This window comes from Apteryx mantelli, chromosome 1 (assembly GCF_036417845.1).
Source record: "Apteryx mantelli isolate bAptMan1 chromosome 1, bAptMan1.hap1, whole genome shotgun sequence".
In the NCBI taxonomy this organism is placed as follows: Eukaryota; Metazoa; Chordata; class Aves; order Apterygiformes; family Apterygidae; genus Apteryx; species Apteryx mantelli.
The window spans coordinates 82,972,403-82,992,349 of NC_089978.1; the positions used below are offsets into that span (position 1 = coordinate 82,972,403).

General features: G+C 40.4%; 1 protein-coding gene across 1 annotated transcript in view; it reads right to left on the reverse strand.

Annotated features, from left to right (window-relative positions):
- MID1 (midline 1) overlaps positions 1–17,228 on the reverse strand; it is a 151,466-nt gene extending 134,238 nt beyond the window's left edge. Inside the window, exon 1 of the mRNA XM_067296491.1 lies at positions 17,110–17,228. The gene's annotated coding sequence lies outside the window, so the exon portion shown is untranslated. The remainder of the gene's footprint in view (positions 1–17,109) is intronic.
- Positions 17,229–19,947: the final 2,719 nt, after the last annotated feature.

Sequence of the window (19,947 nt, forward strand, 5' to 3'; positions counted from 1 at the left end):
CCTACTTGTTTATACATCTTAGAACAGATGTTAGGAAGCCAACCCTAAATGATACTAAATTTGGATTTGTCTGATGAAACAGAGGTGTCCATAAGGTAGACACCTACAGATGACTAGATCTTACTAATCCTGGGATCCTTTTATACTCAATAGGCATTTTAAGGAAGCAGTTTACTCGATCAGTTTTAGATGGCTTTAGCACAAAATGAATCATGCCCTGGAAAGGCCTATCTCTATGAACTATAAAAGGAGTCTGGGGTAGCTGTCTACATTGTCAGTGTCTATATTGGTCAGATGACTCCAACCACAGAAGTATCCAGAGTATTTCCAGTTAAATTAATACACTTCCTGAAATGCATACATGCACAGTTTAATTAAGATTAGAATAACTCTTTGTGGAAGGGTGTCTCATAAGATTGTCTAGAAAAGGACCTACGGTGAATAAACAAATAAAAAGAAGAAATGGCTCATTCCATTTCTTGCAAATGTGTAGTTATATGCAAACGCATATAAACTGGCTTCTTTTAAACCTACCAAACATAAAATTTGTCTTTCCTGTTCAAATCAGTTTAAAAGGTATGTCTTTCATAGGCAGCACGGACTTTTCTGTTTCATTGTGTCTCAGTTACGACTCAAAGACAAACACTTCCATTTTAATCTTTTTAATAGGGATGAGGGGAGAACACTTCAAACTAAGAGAACTGTTGGATTTAAGACTAGCATGAATTTTTATAGTCTTCTTTAAAATTCCAAAACTACTGGAGATCCTTTCCCCCATCCTGATCCCTCATGCATCTTCAAATGTATTAGATCTTGCTGAAACAGTAATACTCCTTTACTAAACCTGACTTCTCAGGCAGCCACAATATTCAATATTAAATCCATTACTTTGTATTGTTATACCTACATCAGATTTATATTTCAAGAAATCCTTCACTATATTTAAACCCCTACCACTGCTTTTCTTCCTTAAGTTAAAATCAAAGCTCTGCATAGAACTATGAGGCTGTAGTTCTGTACATCAATCTGTATATAGTTTGCAGATAGATAGGACAGATTAATAAAGATCAGTTAAGTGAGACTTTGTAGGGAAAGGCCTGATTCTGCAGGTTCTCTTTTTTACATCTATTCCCTTGTGTCATACACAGGATAAGCACGGATTTAAACCCAGGGGTCTAAACCCCAATTAATAACAAAGGTAAACATGCTGTGCTCCCTCAGGCATTTACAGTTTTCACCCCAGTGTTTTTTCACACCAGTTTTCACCCTGAAGTTTCTACATGTGTTGCTAAGATTTGTTAGGGCAAATCCTGTGCTTCCTCAAGCTGCAGCTGAATCTGAACCACTCCATGATGCTTTTCACTGCAATGCAGGAAGGCTTCACTGACTTTCTGGGCACTTGGAGAGAATTAAAGAAAGGTACTAGAGCACTATAATCAATAAACTGATTTAATCCACTTCTCACCCTGAGATGAATAGGTATGGAGATGACTGGCTCCCATGAAAGTAGAACTGGGGATCTACTTCATACCCTTGTTATTTAGCTTGGGATACTGCGGGGGAGGGAGGCATACAAATATAAGTAACCCTTCGGTTATGGTATGGACACATGGAGACATGAAACTGTAACAGAGCCATGAACTGACTCAGTTTTCTGAATTATGATCCAAGCTTCCTGTCTCAGTATACTTGCATTTAAAACATAAAGACAAACCGGCAAAATATTAAAAATATCAACCATGCACCAAATCTTTAACAAGGTGATTTAAACCACAGCCAGATTTTTGTACAGTAAACCATCTGTGAAGTATTTCATCCACTGAAATGAAATGCTCTTAGTATTTGGAAAACGTGTTCAATGCATCTCCCGTACATGCTCAAAGTTACACTGATCAACATATACAGAGTCTGGACAGAAATTCCCCAGGTCAGATTTGAGGTTTTAGACTATATTTTGGGGGAGCATTCCTTCAAAACATGGACATAGTCCACTTCCTAGTGTAATTTGGAATTTTATCCCAAAGAATTTCCTGCCAGTGAGAGGACATCAGCAATTTATCTCCCTCATTCTGAGGCATTCTATAGGCTTTTATGGATTTTGATCTTTTATACCATCGCCCTTAAATATTTTATGAGATACTGTGATTCATTTCATTACTTGTGTAATCAAGGTTTGGAGAACAGATGTTCTTTGTACCCTTCTGAACTACTAGAATATGATTGCTGGCATGATATTTAAGCAAGTATATTAGAGATTGGAATCAATCCCTTGTTCTTATCTGCATATCACTATTAAATTTTGCATCAGTTTCTGCTTTGGTAAAATCACAGAATGACATCTGAAACTGGCCCACTGTTGAAGCCTCATGCAACTTTTAAAGCCCTTTTTTCTTCATTTCTTAGATAGGTATGTGTGTGTCTGTCTGCATAGAGGTGTGGTGAAGGAGGAAGAACTGGAAAAATAAACATGCTATTTATTTTGCTATGAAAGGCTAAGAAGAAACTAGGCACCCATAGCATTTACATTAAGGTAGCTTGCAAGATCATTACTATAGCTTAGGCTGAGGACGGTTATCTACTGTATAATGCCTTTTTCTCTTTCAGAATAGTTAAAAGATAATAGTAATCCTCTGATAAAAAGGCTTTTTATTATTCAGGTCAGGATATTTCTGATGACTGGACATTTCCTCTTGAACAATAGAACAAAAAATTCTTATTTTTAACAGAACTAAAGTATTTCGTATTTTAAATTTCAGAATGCCTCTTTTATTAATCATCTGGTTTGACACACAATTTACAATGAAATTAGCTGGTTTTAACAATTCATGTGAATTCTTCACCTCCTCTTTCCCCAGATGTTTTAATTCCAGTAAGTATTTCAGTCTCATTCACAGATCACAGGAATGGATCAATTTCTTTTTTGGTAGAACAGTTCCCTGTTGAAAAGTTCAGTTTCATCAAAATAGACACATTTTACTGGAGTATGTCAGCTTGAATGAAATGTTTTAAGGAACAAGTCAAAAGGAATGATTTGAATATGATTTTAATTCTTTTTGGCTTTTATTAAACACAAATATTTTTGTTTTACATATAGTATGTACAATATTATATTTAGTGCTTTAATATAGCCAAGTCAAACAAAATAATTACTCAGTTTAGATACATCCCAGAACAGAATTATGTAGCCTTACTTTGAGGCTCTGTCATCTGAACATGAAACAGTCTTAGTGGGTTGATTGGTTTGGAGGGTTTTTTGGAGGAATGTGGGGAGAGAAGGAAGATTGATTATTACTGTTACTGAGTAGGAGAGTACTATTTTAAGAGTATCAGATTCCCCAAAGACAAAGTATACATTTTAACTCTATGGAAAGGAATATGTTATTGACAACTGACTGTTATGACTTCTTAAATAATCAATATAATAAGTTCTTATTGCTCTTGCTGTAAGTAGACCTTAAAACATCTTTCGAAGGTCAGTATTATAGTCTCCATTTTCCAGATAAGACCAAGATATGGCAAAATTTTCCAAAGGCTCTCCAGCACATCCATGTCTAACTCTCCTTCCTGATTAATAGTCAGCTAGCTGGTATGAAGGGGCCAAAACTGGATTTGATGTACTTGCAACCCCCTTAGCAACAGTACACCAGAAAGTCATAGCTACCCTAGACTAAATTTTAGCTAACACTCTACTGACACAACAAACATCTCCTCCAGCTCTATACAGAAGCAAGTCTGGCCAACAGTGTGTATCATCAACAATAACAAAATGTATGATGTTAGGTCACTGTTTTTATCCATATCCATATTTTATCCATATTACAGCCTCTGCCTGTCACCCTAGGGCACCAGTGGCAACAGCCACCAAAACTTGTTCAACTATTCCCATTCTCCTAACCTATCTCTCTCAAACCACTCCTGCCTACAACATAAAGTCATGTGGCATGGAGAACTTCTTACTTCATGTAAGCAGACTTTTACCTAGAGTCTTTCTATATTTCCTGTTTTTAAAAAACAAGTCTTTCAACAACAACAGCAAAAAAGGAAAAGCAAAAAACAAGTTGCTACAGTTTACCCATATGCCATTTTGTATCCCGTTTCTGAAACGAGAGTTGACAGGCCAACATATGTGACCAATAACTGCTATTCAGAGTTAAGCTCTGCAAATGGTGATTGACGTGGAGCCTGGTATTCCATTAGCCAAGGGAGTTATCAATTATAGGCCAGCCAAAATAAACTCCAAGAAACTTCCTCTGGATGTTAATCATTCTGAGTATCATTCTTTCCCACACATTAGGCAAAGATTCTTGACCTTGTGATTTGGAGCAAAAACATGCCTATTAATTAAATAATTTGTCCATTATCACCTGAAGACGTGGATAACCTTTTTACCTACACAAGAAACAGAATAGAATAAGTAAACTTCTATTGTGAATATGACTAAATCCCCAAGCATTGCTAACTTGCTTGATTTTCTACAGTGTATATGCAGTCTTAATTGTGCTTAATATCTATCTACATATCAACACATTAAAATATATTCTTAAATGTCTAATGAATAAGTCTCTGCACAGCACTTTCAAATGAAACAGTACAAAGCTGGGAAAATGAATCAAGTCAGTCATCTTTCAACTCTAAAGGCTAGACTTCTGCCTGGCCAGAAATACAGCATTGTATAGTACCTGTCCATACCATACAAGTTTCTAACTGGCGTCACATTACGTCTTTCATGGTACGTTTTACTGAGACAACATATACAAACATAAAATGTCTTTGTCATAAAAACTAACTTTTCCCATATAACTGAAGTCATAAAATTGTATGGGAAAAGATAACCTTCGGAGAGTAAACATTTTCATGCATTTGTAAAACAAAGCAACATGTTTTTGTTTTTCTGTCTACTAAAAGCCAGACTGTCACTTCTGTGGGGCGAGCCCTTGTTCACACAGTGGAACAGCTACAAGATCAGCAAGCATACGGGTCTTATAACTGGAACCAAATCCTTTTAAACAGAGCCTCACAATAAAACTTTTCCCAGAATTTCTTACATTGATGCTGCACCGTAAGTGCAGCTTCCAAATTTTAGAAATTAAGACACACAAAGTTTTCTGTACATTTGATTTCTTAAGTGATTATTTATACCTAGCCCGCATAGGCAAGGTTTCAGCACTTGGTAGAAATTTACTTACACACAATATGTAAAGACCTCAAGATTAAAAAAGCCAAAAGACTTGAAGTTTGGTCAGTATGCCAAGCCTTATGTTTTAGTTGATTTTAGATAAGTTAAAAATCCAACACCCCAGAATATTGCAGTGTCCTTTTAATATCCACTAGAAAAGTTTACTAAGGGAATAGTTGTTTAGAGGATTTATAAGACAAAACACCTTTGACCATCCCATCACACCTTTATAGTGTAAAGCAAAGTGGCATGTGACACGTGTACCATCAGGAATGGTCTGTTCAAGAAGAGGTAGGTCAGAGAGGTTAATGGAGAAAGAATGGGAAGTTAAAATAGCTTTTGTGAGCATTTTTCTCCAGCATAACTCCTTTTGTAAGCCTTCAGAAGTTTTCTTTAAACTCTTTGCCTCTCTGGCTGTTGCCTTCCTTCTCTTTGCCTCCAAGTGCTTTCCATGTTTATGAACTGTTCCTCTCCCTTGCATCTGTGCTTACCAAGGCAGCTTCTGATTTTGTAATATTGAAAATCCTGTTTTAATTGTCATCCTCAAGGCTTTCAGACAAACTCCATTCACAATTTCTGTAGAAAGGCTCCTCCCTCAGCTTTCCTAATGCAATTTTAAGAAGAAGGTCTGATAATCTTTCCTCTTTCTCCATGCTTCTCCTGATCTCCTCTTCCACATAGTTTTTTTTGTTTTTTTTTTTTTTGTTTTTCCCCTCCAGGCATCTCTCTGTTCCTCTCTTCTTCATTTTATTTCCTGAGTAAGCTAGTCTAGTCTCAGGAATGCACCCTTGGACTTTAAAACGTATTGCTGCCAAGAAAAATGGAGACCTGTTTTCTCTGTTGTTATATAGGCATAACAAACAGACAGAGCCTCCTCTTCTTTTCTCTTCCCCTTCCTTTGTCCCTGCTCAAGTACCCGAAAAGGGCAAGCCCATTTAGCCATCCCCTGTACTAGCATCAACTAATGGCACAAACAACAGCCAGAAAGTGTTCATAAAGACTCAGAAATGTTTTTAAAATTAGGATTTTCAAGAAAAATTTCCAATGGCAGTTCAATAGTAAATGTGAGGAAAGAGAAGATGAAAAAAATTATGAGTTTTCATCTTGTTTGTTAAGCTCAAATTGCCATCTACATATTGGCCAGGACAGTAGCCTCAGGTTGGCAAGGCCCACCTCACTGAGGAGGTTTAAAAAAAAAAAAAAAAAAAAAAAAAAAGAAAAAAAACCCTATTTCTGTTCATAGAAACAGACAATAGAAAAATTCACAGAAATGGTCAAACTAGGCAAGATCCATAATCAAATACCCCAGGACTTCTGATCCAGAAAGACAGAAAATACTTGAGAAACAACTAAAGCCCATTGTGTGCAATCATATAACAATATCAAGCTAAAGGGGAAAAGTTTCTTTGTTATCCCAGTCAAGAAGCCTCTTCCAGAGGCTGTATAGTAGTAACCTTCTCTACATGACCTTAACATGGGTTTTAACAAAGCTGAATGCAGTGACCTACACCTGGGATGGAATAATGCCAAGCAGTGGCACAGGCTGGGGATGGAGGGGCTGGGGAGCAGCTCTGTTGAAAGGGATCTGGGGGTCGCGGCGGGCAGCAGGCCAAACATGAGTGAGCTGTGTGCCCTGGCAGCAAAGGCGGCCAACAGCACCCTGGGCTGCATCAGCAAGAGCACAGTCAACAAATCAAAAGATATGATTATTCCACTCCACCCAGCACTTGTTAGGCCACACCAGGAATACTCTGCCCAGCTGGAGAGAGACACTGAGAAGCTAGCTGGACAGGGTCCGGTGGAGGGCCATCCAGAAGGTTAGGAGGTTGTAGAACTTAACATATGAAGACAGACTGGAGAAATCGGGTTTGCCCAGCTTAGAGAAAGGAAGGATCAAGGAGGATCTAATCACACTTTTTGAATAGCTAAAAATTAGCTATAGAGTAGATAGATGGAGGCAGTCTCTTCACAAGAATGTCCGGTGACAGGACAAGAGGCAACAGGCACAAGCTGCTTTGTGAGAAATTCCTTCTAGATATAAGAAAAAAAATTCTTCACCATGAGAACAGTTAGACAGTGGAAGAGGCTGCCCAGAGAACAGGTGGGATCTCCCTTGCTGGAAATGTTCCAGACTCAGTTTGGCAGGACCCTGGATAAGTTAATGCGATGCCCTACTTCAAGAGAAGTTTGGACCGGAAAAATCTCCCAAATCCAACTTGAACTTCCTATGATCCTGCATCTGTGGATAGTGTTGCTAACCATACAGTGTTGTCAGTCCACAATTGCCTTTTCCCTGAAGGGTATCTTTTTACTCTGAGTTTCGCAAGTTAAAAACACCAAGTATTTTCTTTTGAAATGAGTAGCTTTCCCAGTCTTGCCAACTAAGATATAGCAGTGCTGGATTTTATTGCATTCTTCGTTTCCTTGAGATTGTAAACATGAAGGGGTAGCAAAAAGTTTTCTTATCTGCTTATGAATCATCATGGTCCTAAACGATCAGTGTACAAACACACACACACACACACACACGCTCACAAGACATCCATTACCTGGGTTTATACTGCTCTGGAGATATTTGATATTTATTTCCAGCCATTACTGTATCTTTCATAAGCAGTTTACGCTTTATTTCTCTTTAAAAGGGGGAGGAAGGTGGGAGGGAATATCAGACTTCTCCCATGACAGCTTCTTTTGCTGTCAAGACATTCAGGGAGAGTTATAATATCGGAGGATTTTTTAACCTTCAGTAACAAGGCTTAATTAGGGATCAAGAGCAAATGTTACAGCACAGAAGAAGCACCTCTGAACGTTTATTCTTATCAGGCTTTTGTTCCAATTAAGCTGGTTAAAAAGGGATATAAGAGCATTTGCATCTGAAGAACACTCAAAGACTTCAGATAGCTATTACAATTTTAAATTTTACTTGAGCTGAAAAATCTGAGTAAGCGGGACCTTTTGAAGATTAGATGTATTTGTGAAGAAACAGTGAGGAAATTATACAGCTCTTACCTCATTAAAATATTTCAACGCTACAAGGAATAAGATCACACTTAAACCAAAAGAACAAATTTCTTATTATTCAAGAAAAGACACATCAAAATAAAAATCATAAAGAATTCAGGAAAAAAAGTCTTGTTTTGCTCTAACACTAAGGTCTAATCTGCTCTGACTTTGTCACAAGGGTGCAAATTTCCTCACATCCATAGCCCTGTTGACTACAAAGGTACTTCTTGGGTAACTACAGTCACACAGTGTTTTGAACGGTGGAATCCTCCCCACCTCCCCACTCCCACCGACTTCAGCAGAGGAAAAATGAGGTTTCAGAGTTGCCCATTTTGGGTCTGGCAAGTCTAAGAAATGAAAGCTGCAGCCTTACAACACCTTGCTGAGGTGCCACAAAGTAGGGGCAGAGCTGCAGGTGAACAGGTAAAGCTAAAAAACAGACATACCTTTTCTTTTCTAGCACTTACTAACATATTTTAATTGGCTATAGCAGCAACAGATTATTCTTCCATTAGAGCAAAGAGCAGTAGCATTTAATCCTCTAGCTGATCCCTGATGTACCACAATTTGACTTCTGGCAAACACAAAGTCTTGCCTTACAAGTCCAGATGGTAAGAGAGAGAAAATAAAAACAGTGTAAATATAAATATGTAGGAAAATCCTGGTGATTTTGTTCAAGACTACCAAAAAAAAAAAAAAAAAAGCCACAGTTTTCCAAGGGAGATACAGTTGACTTCATATGAGACCATACGTTTCACAAAGAAAATATGTGGCATGATTCCTTTAATCTATTCAATTTTACATAAGGATCCACATAAAGGCAACAATGCTATTTTCCAGCAATGAAAAACATGCCTTTCCTATGAAAGGTGTACATGGTTATGTGAGTTAGCATAGTCATTCTTTATTCATGAACTTTAACGAGCTCTACAAGTGAATATCAGAGGTGCAAGGCACTTTTCAAAATTTGTAGATATGCTTTTGCTGTGATTAAAATTACTCCTCTTTATTGCACAGAGGACATATATAAGAGAGAAGCCATTTTCAGAGAGTTTTGCTTTGTATCATTTTTCCCAGATCTCAGAATTAGCCTGAGGGATCCTTTTAGAGAGTAAGTAAATGTATATAAAATATTCGGACAACAGTGTAATGTAAAAAGGATGTTAAATTGCTCATCCAAGGAGATGACATAACTAATACTGACATAATTTCCAAGCAGCAAAGCAAAACTAGGTCAAATCACATTGACCTATCTAACATAATAAGCCTTTTTTTTCTGGATTTTTACAATGTAGACTGTGTCTGCAGGCATTAATGTCCCCTGTTATCAATGTATAGTGTTGTCACTCTGCTTTAATGTCTTATCACCATGTTGTGTTAATTAGACCAAAACAATATAGTGCACTTTTGAACTGCTTAACTCCCAGTTTGAAATCTTTGCCTAGAGTACACTTTTGAGGTTATCCAGTTAGAAATGAAGTTATTAACTCCTTACAGTCGCTTCTTTCAATAGGTGCTACTAAGGCTGGTGCAATAAGGTACCTTCACATACAGGTCAAAATCTGAGCTCCATCAATTGCATATTATTTGTTTAAAAGAAAGGCTGCACAGCTAACATATGTCAGTTAGCAAAGTACACGCTAATTTTGATACTACTTAACAAGGCAGAACACAAGTATATATGTTGTCCTGAGTATCATACGGAGAGATTCCCTTTATACATGGCTATCATGCACTGCTGCCCAAGCCCTTGGCCCATTGGCAGTGCTCTAAAAGAGACAACCTTCCTCCTTGCTCTGGGCAGCCCTCCCTTTCTGTGCTCTTGTTGGTCCCCCGCACATCAGATTTACAGCACATGTTGTATTTTTCAGTGGAAATATAAACAGAAATGTGTAGGTTCCCAGTTACAATCTCTCATGACTCCCACAGATGCTGAAGTAGAGAAAACTAGAGCTACGTTCATCTGTATCTCTGCCTCCAGAACTGAGGGGGGACCAAAGACCAAAAGGCTGGGAAGGAGGAGGAGAAGCTGAGGACTAGCAGACAGAGGCAAGCCTTTGTGGTCCAACAGGATCACAAAGCAGAAGTTGTCAATAGAGTTTAAATCGTCCCTGCCAATAAAACAGATTTTGCAATAAGGGAAAGGTCCTTAGGAAAAAACCCCCACAACATTTCAATGATAAAATCCCCTCCAGCACTTCTGGAGATTGCTTGGTGACTAAGAATACCTTGAAACTGAGAGGCTGGCCATTCTCACGAGGAAGTGGCTGGATTTATCAACTCCAGTTCTAAACATATATGTAAATATGTACTGTTTCTCTGTTGTTTTTTTCCCCCCTTTTTTTATGTCTCCAATTACTCTTATTACTTCTTGGGAAGAAAAAGAGAAGAGGGATCCTGTCTCCATATGGAGAAAAAACACTGAGAACAGAAGATAATTTTTTTGAGAGAATCATTTTGCCATAAAATACTGATTTCTCAGTATTTTGGGGGAGGAACGCAGCAGCCTCAGCTAATGCTTGGAATAAAATTTCTAATAGAAAAACAGAAAGGGTGATCCTAGAGGTTGTTAGGAGTCTCACCTGAGCAAGCTCTTGTTTCATCTGACTAAAAGAAGTCATGCGTCAGCTCTCTGATCTCACGGATGGGCCCAACCTACCACCACCCTGGTAGGGGGCGTCTCTCAGCATCCCCTGCTGCGGCTGTTCAGTAATTAAATATCTGCAGACCCAAAGAGCCAAGTTAATGCCATTAGTCAGGGGCACCTGCTTGGGACATAAAGCAGGTGCCGGGCAGGGATTTCAGCCTGTCTGAAATTTCAGACTTCCTTTGGCCCTGCAGCCCCTTCTCCAGCCGTTTCAGTGGTGCCCATGACCCAAAGCCAGCACAGCAGCCCTGCAGGCACGTGAGCTGCGTGCGCCAGGCAGCCTGCGGGAAGCACTGCACCAGGAGTGTGGAGCTGGTGGCCTCCCGTCCCACATCGTGGAGCAGCCGCCGCAGGGCGTCACCAGCATCACCCGTCTCAAGACATGACGTATCTTTCCACAAATATTTTCATGACAGTCTGCCACATTACAACGGAAAATCATTTTGGCTCCATGGATCTTCTCATTTGCTGTCCTGCTAAGCCAGGAGTAAAAGAATGAACTTTCTTCTATTCATTTTACTATCTTAAAATTGTTCTTACACCCAGCTGTCTCAACGCTTATGTAACCAGAAAAGTTTTACCATACTTCAGGGCCAAACAAACACAGCCTATTTGCCAGCTTTTTTTTCCTCCCATGTCCCTGTGGGATGATATAAATAATAATGATAAACAACCATGAAATGACAGCAGATAGGGAAGAATTATTTTAAAGAATTAAGAGTTATTTTTATTGTACAGCAACAAGAACAAAATCAGCTTCCTATCTTTTCATGCCTTTCCCAGTTCTCATACAGGGTAGAGTCTGTACTGTAAGCTAGGGATCTCAGGGATATACAATAACTCTTTACAGCTTGCTAAAGCATTGCAAGTTCTAAACTGCACGCCTGTAAGAAAAAGCTTTGAACCCACAACTAGGCTAGAGAACGGAGTACCTTAAAAAGCCTGAAATCCAGTTCAAACTCCAATAAAGCCCATTCGAAAGGCTATTCACATATTTGTATGCAAATACATGCCTGTTTCTTCCTCTTAGCTCAGTCTTTACCCTTCTCGTCTCAACCAAAGCCGCTTGTTTCCCCATCTTTCTGCTTACTGAGCTTCAGTGCAACTCCCAGGAGCTCCTCATTCCCAACGGCTCGTTTTTCTCGACCCCAGACTCCAGCGGACCCCTTACCTCTGGCGCTACTCTGCGGAGGGACTCTGAGCTCTGACAACTTTTTGCCGAGCTCAAAAGCTCTTGAAGCTTTGTGTGTCACTGCCTGCTTCCCTGCTCCCTCCCCTGCCCTCCGTGGCCCAGGGAAGCCCTGGAACGAGGTCGGGATGGGAAGTCGGCCACCAGCACAGTGAGGGCGCGGGTGCTCGGGAGGGGGAGAGCCGGAGACAGACTTCATCAGAGGTAGGAGGCCTGCTGGGGATCAGGAGAGGGAGATGCACGCCTAATGCAGACACTGATAAAAGGCTTAGGTTTGGTCCTGCTCAAGATGTGAGAGAAGGTTCAACTTTTATTCATTCCAAGCGGCCATCAAGGCAGAATACTGTGTTATTTAATAACCCGATACTGATAAATCAACATTATTTTAAGAGCATTCCATATAAAGTTAATGAGGAAAGTGGCTATGCCTGGTTTTGTATTTTTATAGCTTTAGCTTTGGGTTGAAATTCTATCATGAAAAGATTTTGAGAACTTCAAGTCTGACCTCTACAGGTAATTTACTGAAATAGGTACAGTATCTTTTGGTCACACACTGTACATAGCATTTTTAGATATTAGCAGAAGCCAATGGATTAGTTGTAATGCAGAACCTTAGGGTATCATAATTGCATCTTTAAATCCTTATTTTTAAAAAACAAATATCTGTAGCAATACTGTGGTATTTCGCTCCATACAAACGCATTCTGCAAAACACATACACTCTGCAGCAAAGCTAGAAAAAGCACATCCAGCATGAACATTTTTATATTACAAAGTGTAAGGGGGGTTGGGTTCTGCTTTTTATTATCCCTCCCCCTTCTTCCCCAATCTTCTGTATGATCTGCTCTTTCAAGGCTACAGAAACAAACGTTACTTTCAAGCTGATAACATACACTTGTGTTGTGCAAAACTTATGTTTTTAAATGCCCTGATTGGTGCCACCTTTTTCTAATCAGAACCAACCATTCTAACAAACTACCCTTTGTCCAGCGATCCCGTTCCCTCTGTTCCCACCAACCTACAGCACATGTTGCCATAGCTACACTGCATGTCTATTTACCACACAAGTGATCAAAGGAAGCAGACAACACACATACACACGCACAAAAACCTCGCCAGGCTTCCTATGGAGCAATGTCCAGCCACTAATTAACTGATACACTCCCAGCCTGTGGACCCTGTACACTTGTTTTCTTTATTCTGTATGGTACAAAAAGCAGCATTCTCTAAGATGCTCGCTCTCCCCTTACAGACCAAACAAACAACAAAAAATCCCAGGAGGAACTTTAGACAGAATTTTCTAAAGGAAGGCTAAGGATTGCAACACTTCAGGATAAGAATACAGCTGAGGAAAATATTAAGAATTTTTAAAGGTATGCAAAAGAAAATAAGAAATAAGAAACACATGCTACAGAAACATCTGTAGGATGGGGATGATTTTGAATTTTGCATGTGCCGTTCACTAAAATTGTATGCAGCACTTATTCACTTTGTGAATTATATACGCACTAAAAGCTATATGACTGCATTCACGATAAATAACTGCAATGGCTTCATGTGCCTTAGAAACACAGTTTTTCATTTTTAGGTGGCCTGTCAGCTAGCAAGCGTTCTGTTGGACCTCTTTATGTGATGAAGGGCTCAGTTCTGCCCCGAACAAAGTCAATGGGACTTATATAGGAAGAGGCCAAAATGAGGAGCTATATTTGTTGTCATGACACTCCCACGAGCTGCACTTCAGAGATTTGTTGTGGGCGAAAGTGAGTGGAAATAAAGTATTAAAATTCATCAAACATTTCGTTTTCTGTGAAGTAGGTTTAGGGAACTTAAAACAGAGCCCACAGTGCCCTCTCCAGTTCTACAGTAAACTCCAAGAATCCAGCCACACAAACTGCATTCAGCCATAAGGGTTGGGCAGACTGTGGCTCTAACACAGAAGTTTCTATCACTTGCAGATGTCCTCACCTATCAATTTCCTTTTTACACAACAAACTGGACAAAGTAGCAGTCTGCAAAGCAGAAAATGTGTTACCTACAAAGGAATTTTCATTGTTAAGTTGCTTGGGCCTTTTGTCTTGCAACCATGTTAGATATCTTTAAAGAAGTGCACCTCGGCTTCCTAGCACTGGTTTTAAAATGGTTATAGCACCCTTGCACACCAAAATGGGTGTATTTTCCTGCAGATGCTAGAACTTTCACGGTTACACAGGGTCCAGCATACTTTCCAAGATGTTACACGCGCAGCAAAAGCATGAGAACTGTTCCATTTTGGTTACTGAAGCATCTATGTGAGGTTGTTATTATATCAGACAGCACAGAGACAGCTCCTCCTGAGGTTTTAAATTAACTCCTAAAAATGACTGCTTCTTTACACTTGTCTCATTTGCAAATCTCAACGCAACATCCCATACCACCAACCCTGTTACCTCCTAGTTCATTTAGAGACCATTGGCCTGGCACAGTGGTAAAGTAGGCTGAATCTTATCAGCACAACAGACCGCATATTACATTTCTACAGTAATTCCCCCACTTCTATTAGGGAAGCCAGTGCATTTGTCTGGGTGGATGCTATGTGCTATTGTTCGGTGTCTCCGGGCTGCCTTTGGGCCATCAGCACAATATGCGGTTTCACTGCAGTGCTAACACACTGGCTGCTTGACAGTTAACTCCACAACCCCAAATTAAGCTGTAGCTCTGACCAAGAGCATCTTGAGGTGGAAGCAGAGCCTGGCAAGGGGAAGGAGCCTCCTTGCCCCCTCAAGGTGTTGGGGCGAGCAGGCCTACGGATCAGGGAGCACCCAGAAAGGCAATGGTATGGGTGGGTGGGGGCTGTGGAGAAGGAGGATTGCTGGACCAGGGGGGAGAGAAGGTAAAAACAGCTCTCTGCTACGCCAAATAGCAGCGCAGCAAATGAGCTGACAGATAGAAAAGTAACCTTCTTATGAATATTCCTTTTTCCCATGATTTCAAACTAGAAAGTAGTTCTAGGAGTAAGGGCTCCCGTGGTATAGGACATTCCTGCTCCTAAGTGTCTGCTGCAGTGGTTTTCCTAAACATTTTGCATGGTTAGCTAGTAGCTCATCACAATCTTGAGTTCCCGCTAAAAGATGAAGCAAGTTGTCTGGGGCCGACGCAAACCAGTGGTTCTGTCCGCCCCCATTTACCAGCTCCCTGGATTTTGCTCCACCAGCCCTAGCAGTGCACACCGGCTGCCAAACTGAAAATATCTGTGCGCAGAAAACAACCAAATCCCGCAAAATACTGCTAAATTGCTCACTTGGCACAGTGAGAGAAACCACACTCACAGGCAGGTGTTTAAACAAACTCTGGCAGCTCTTCAGCTGGCTCCCCTCGCACCTCCCTGCGAGGGGTAACTGCGGCGGGATGGAGCACAGGACGTGAGCGAACCCATCCCGGCGTCGGGAACGCAATTACCCCCTTGCATTGCTCCTGCGGAGGAAACAGAAGATGGCAGACACCTACCGCAACGTGCTGGGCCCTGCAAGAATGAGCCCGCCTGTGCCTGCGCCTCTTTTTAGGCTGGAATGCCTTGTTCTCCCTCTCGCCTCCCTTTCAGAGGGGGGAGGGAGTTCACATGCGTATGCCAACTTTTTCTGCTCACCTTTCTGACTTACTCTTTGCTCTACTCTTTTAATCCACCACCTATGAATCTTCATGACACATAAAACCTTATGCTTTAGGTAGAAATGTTCATGTTTCTCAGAATATTTTACTTTTTTTGTTATTGCCACTCTGTAACATTTTTACTTTTTTCTAATTCCTTTTGACAAACCCCTGTGCCAAAGTACCCTCTTGTGGTGATAATGATTTCTGATGACTACGTGCATCAGACTGACCAATCTGAGCTAAGCAGTATATAAAATACCCTTCATTTTGGTTAACAGTGACACTAAGTGCTCTGTCTCTAAAAAACAATAAAAGGTTTTTTTTGGCTAGTGGGAAAAAGAAATGCCATTCCTCCTCCCGTCACCTATATTCTTTCTCCTCCCTTCCCCACCTCCCCTAATTTACAGGAGAATGGTGCAAGGAAACTAAGATTTCCCACAATGGTTTCAGAAAGAAAGCAAAAAACAAATGCTCCATTTGCACTACAGGTGCAAAGTCCTCACACATGCACTCCCTGGCCACGTACTATAAAAGTCCCACAGAGAGCTGAATGAATAACGCCCACACACAAAAGAACCTAGAAGACTTCTCTCATTTCCCTATATTTACTCATTGCTTACTTAGAAAATAACATATTGATTGTAAGATTCTGCAGCTGACTGGCAAGGCTTTTTAAAGTGGGACAGATTTCGAATTCAGTCTTCAGGCACAGCTCAGCCAGTTTTTCTTGCTCCCACAAGGCTCTTCTAACTGCACGTTTTTGTTGTAAAACTATGAACAGTGAGAATTAAAAACATTTTGCCACTGTGCCTTTTAACTATGAGAATGAGAATAAAAGCTGCTTTTGTCTCTTCAGGTGAATAGAAGTCTTTAAAAATATCTCATTTGAATGATCTTAGAAAAAAATCCCTAGAAAACACATTTTAAAGTACTTTTGGGAAGCTGTAAGAGAGCTTGAAACTACTACATTTTAAAACAATCACAAGATTAAAGTACTGGCAGGCAAGGAACTCATGCAGAGCTGTTCAATAAATTATCCCTGGGCTGAATTATTGGCATATTTAGGCTTATAACACAGCAAGTTCTTTCCTTTTACATGTCACAAACACGGCTGCGAGACAGTCTACACAATACATTTAAGCCATGGTAAAACGGAATTGATTTACATATCTCACAAAGAGCTTTCATGCCCCGTTCAAAACTGAAACACAGAATGACCTGCATGACATGGCTTATTACTGGCAAGATTAAACTGAAAGCAGAAACCCTTTAATCAGTTAATTTTCACTTTTTTTCCTGCAACTTATTTTTCATCAAGTTAAAAAAAAGGGGGGGGGATCACAACTGTGCAAAGGTTTCTGCCGGTGCTGGCCAGACCAGCAAAGCGAGTATTTGCAGCCCGCAGCGGGCTCCCCGCTTCCTCCTGCCCTGCGGAAGCGGCCGCGGGCTTCGCAGCGCGCTCCTTACCTGCCTCATGTTGAGACTCCCATTATCCATCCAGCCGGGAAGGGGCTGCGCTCACGCTCGCGCCACGGGGCTGTCGGCGGGGCGAAAATCCATGAAGTTTCCCAGGGCAAGCAAGTTTCCCCCCGTCCTGTTTGTTTCCTTTTATCCTTTGCTGGTGGTGGGGGGGGGGGGGGGGGGGACTCTTCCTAAGACAATGTCAAGTTTCTCAACCTTCCTTCCCAGCCTATTAAAAGTCGGGAGTAGGGAGGCAACTGTCCGCCTGGCTCCTATTTCAAATCACAGCGCAGGGATGTAGTAGTTGGCTGAATTAGGCCATGAAATAGCCTCGCCAATCAGGAGAAAGGGGAGGGAGGTATAGCACATAAAGGCTGCCTACATGAGGATTAGGAAAGCTTTCAAGGATTTAAAAGACTGAAAGCAGCTGGAAACAGTGTCTAGGGCTACAAAGAGGGAAGTCAATTTGTGGTATGAGAGATTATTCCCATTCTCATCTAACTGCTCGGGGTCTGCTTAAAGCTTAAGAGGCTCCCGGGACTTAAGCAAGAAAATGTAAATGTCCAGTGAAACTACTGAAATATCACAGTGACGCAGAAATACTTCACAGCAGCCCTGTAAAGTGGCAATATCCCATTCTAGTAGGAGCCACATGCACTCCAGAAGCACCAATTTCCTCATGTCAGATTAGAAAGTAAATTATATAATGACATGAACCGGAAGTTAGTAAAATACAGCATGCTGTTTACATAAAGAACAAGTGCCTCTCTGCCTGAAGGAACAGAGGACTATGAAAATACACATATGAAGCTATAGGCTTCAGAAATGTTTTGCTGCAAAGTGTTATTTGCTTCAGCGGCAAATATTTAATCATCCTTAGCATTAGCATGTTATATCTGGTTTGTCTTCTTTAGGAAGGGTGATTTCCTCATTCCTGAAGATTAGATCAATGTGCAAGATAACACTGGACCCCATTTGCAACTTTAAAGAAAAAATAATAGTAGAATTTTTTTATGTTTTAACAATGAGATCAGTTTTTATCTGCTGCCCCTCGGTGGCTTTCATTAAAATAAACCAAAAGTCAAGAAATCCCAAATCTAAAGTGCCATTGCTGCTTGAGTTACACCTTTCTTGAGTCAAAAAAGCGGAGGAATACAAAACTGCAAACACACACCACCTACTCTTCTTCCAAACTCTTTGCCTCTCACTTAACATCAGTTCACAAGCCTGTTCAGAAGTCTCTCTGTTCCACTCTAGAAGGAAATCTGTCTTTTGATCTCAGGGGACAATCAGGCAAATCTGACATCCGAAAAAGGCTCCAACATCATGAATTTGCTTCTGCAAGAGCTTTATCTACCATGGCAAAAAGTAGTCACTATCCAGAAAAATTCATATCAGTGCAAGAAACCTTACTGAATTGAGCTGGAGAAAGAAGGTGTGACAGTGATGTGCTGCCAGGATTTTAATTAAAGGCTTCCTAAAATATATTTCCTTTTAGCTTATGATAAGCTCCATGTACTAAGGCAGGGTATTTTGGAGGGAAACAAAGAAAAAGACTGAAAAATCTATTAATTTGCTTTCCCATTTAAAAACAATAATGATTTTTCTTGTAAGTGCAATCAAGAAAGGAGGGGTTTTTTTTCTATTTGCATAATATTGGCACTGTCCAGCTCAGAAGCAAGGCATGGCTGGAGGGAAAAGTTGATTTAAAACACAATTGCACTCCCTTTATCCAGGGCTGAATGTACTCTTGCTTGGTCCACATCTTCAGGTTGAAAGATCCATTTATATGTTTTAACTTATGACACGAACCAAATATCTCCAGGGATCAACATAGCACATTTTATAATGGTAAAACCAACCATTCCATTCACACTAGCCAAAATGTAGATAACACTGTGATCCTCCAGTGACAGGCTAGCATAGCCCCCGTGCACTTGCAGAACAGCTTGAAGCAGCTGTAACACATAGTCTGGTGCATTAAGAGCACTTGACAGGAATGCTGGCCCTCTGTTCTCCAAACATAGCTCAGTGGTCACATGTCATCTGAAATGAGTATGTGGTATGTGAAGACCTCTGACTGCAGTTCAGTCTAGGAGAATCCTCACCAGGATGCATTCAAAAGAAGAGTGCAAATGCACTTTTCTGAAGTAATTTCGGCCTTAGGGATAAAATTCCCTAGTGAAAGCGATTTAGCAAAAAGTGCAAGACTTAAAAAATTCATTAGGATTAGTAAGGATTCACCCCAAAACCTTCAGTTTTGTGTCAGGGCTTTGAGAAGGGGATTCTGAGGGCAGCTCCAGAGTTTCATGTGGAAACATAGCCAGAGATTCAGTAATCACTCCTACATAGTAAAGATTAAAAAATTAAGAACTTTTCTAAAAATGCACACCTTTTAATATACTACCTGCAATGCCTGAGAATATGTGATGAGAACTGCATTTTTTCTGAAAATTCAGCAGAATGTGCCATCACCGAGCGATGAGTTCTTAGTGTTACCAAAAAAAAAAAAAAAAGTCCAAAGAAGATTTACCAATGACATATGTTCTGGGGAGCTATTTTTTCACTAAGAAAATCAAGTGTCATACACATTCTAACTCTGCCATTGACTTTCCACCTTTGAGGAATGTGTTTTGTCATCAGTCCACACGACAGCAGTACTATCACATGGAGTGGATTCAGAAAACCAGATTTTGGACTTAATGCCTTCTGAGTGGAATTAGAGGAATAGAAAGGGTCCACATTTGAACTGCCTTTGCAGGTAGTCGGTCTCCAAAGACACAATGGTATAGCTAGGCATGAGGAGGAGGTATTGCCATATGGGATGTAAGAAGAGACAGATGC